Raw genomic sequence first — 1,748 nt, 5'->3', positions numbered from 1 at the left:
AAACCACAGAAACAAGTATATACATGTAGATAAACATATGTATGTATATTTAAACGGATATACTTATATAGAATATATATAAATACATATGTATATGCAAACATACAAACACAGAAAGAATAGGAAGCAAACAAAAAAAAATAATTATATACAAAAAAAAATTAATGTTAAGCGCATAAACGTGAGCGAGCGATAAAAAAAATAAATAAATTATGTTACACTAACAACAAAAAGTATACACACATACAAACAAACATATAGTGGTGCATAGTTAGCTAGAGTGGTTAGTAGATTATGTAGACACACCTGCATAAATGCATACAAACATACTTACATGAATGTTCAAAGTCATATGCGCCAAAAAACACATAAATACATACAGACATACATATATTCATACATATATATGAACTCACAGAAAGTCATAGGATCTTTATGTCATTGTTGTGTAGAAATGTATGCAGGTAAATTATATACGCAGCCACAGCCATAAATTCATACATAGAAAACGAACCTATACATATTTATTGAAAGTTGTACGAATGTAGTTAAATAAAATTGAAGAAAATATATACATATGTATATAAATAATTGTCAGAATTAAAGCAAACTGCAAAAAGAATTTGAAAGTAATTTGCGTTGGTAATTCGCAAGTCTAATGATTTTTCGATTTCTCATAAAAAAAAAAATAAAAATATAAAAAAAGATACACTTTTCATTTTTTGAGCCTTTCACTTAGTGAAATTTAGCTTGTAGCTTAATATAGTCGTCATATACACGTACCACTTAAATTCATGTAAGCATGCAAGTGTATAAAATTATTTGAAAACTTGTACTTAGTACCTACGTATATATGTTTTGCACATTTTAGCCGAAATTTTTTTGGAAGTGACGTTTTCTAACTGTAAATTGCTTGCTTGCCTACGTTGTGTATGTACGTTATGTAAATTGGTAGTTTTTAGTTTTCTTACTACGCTGAATCGAGCAAAAAAAAGGTAAATTTAAACATTTTTAAACTATTTTTTAAATAAATACGAGTGCATACTTTCAAAAAATTTGTTATATGTATGTACGAGTAGAGTTGTCAAACGAGTTTTATTATATACATACACACATACATACATAGATAAATAATATTTTTCAAACCATTTTGCTTAACACATTCCGTATAAGCCGAATAACCTCGAATTAGTTACTTACATAGATAAAGAAATACATAAATAAATATAAAAAATTAATAAATTGGAGTTTTATTTAATAGGCAAAAAGAGGTTAGTATGAAAATACAGACAGAAGCGTTACTTATATTTTGAAACAAATACAAAAGAAATATGAAAATCAAACAAGCAAACTATGAAATTTTAAATAAATATTTACTAGGTGGTAACCCTCATAATAATGCTTAAATCTTTTTATTTATTGCGAAATTCGTCTACTGCTGGAAACACAAAATAAAAAACAAAACTTTTGCAACGATTCGTATGAATAAAAAAGATTTTCCGTACGTTTCCAAGGCAATTAAAAACTGCGTATAATTTTCGTCACGAAATTGATATCATAAATTTTGTGTTTCTAGTTCAGCTTTCGTCATTCGAAAATTTTACCCCAAAGAGGTGTTTTATTTGATTTACTATACAGCTGGCAATTGTATTAAAGAAAAAAGAATGTGCGGAGCAAAGTTTTATGACACACATTCATTTGACATGATTTAATTCAATTTTTTTTCATAGACTTATTGTAGGTCATAT

General features: G+C 26.8%; 1 protein-coding gene across 6 annotated transcripts in view; it reads left to right on the top strand.

Annotated features, from left to right (window-relative positions):
- Positions 1-1,748, top strand: part of LOC118748895 (tetraspanin-2A) — a 166,927-nt gene that overhangs the window by 141,428 nt on the left and 23,751 nt on the right. For 4 of the 6 annotated variants that reach the window (XM_036483627.1, XM_036483626.1, XM_036483625.1 and 1 more), the window contains one exon: positions 24-1,238. The exons of the other annotated variants lie outside the window; for them this stretch is intronic. The gene's annotated coding sequence lies outside the window, so the exon portion shown is untranslated. Of the gene's footprint in view, positions 1-23; positions 1,239-1,748 lie in introns of those variants that run through there. 6 annotated transcript variants of the gene reach the window in all.

Source organism: Rhagoletis pomonella, unplaced genomic scaffold (assembly GCF_013731165.1).
Source record: "Rhagoletis pomonella isolate Grant_MI unplaced genomic scaffold, Rhpom_1.0 Rhpom_scaffold_00013, whole genome shotgun sequence".
NCBI classification, from domain to species: Eukaryota; Metazoa; Arthropoda; class Insecta; order Diptera; family Tephritidae; genus Rhagoletis; species Rhagoletis pomonella.
This window is presented reverse-complemented; position numbering and strand designations above follow the sequence as displayed.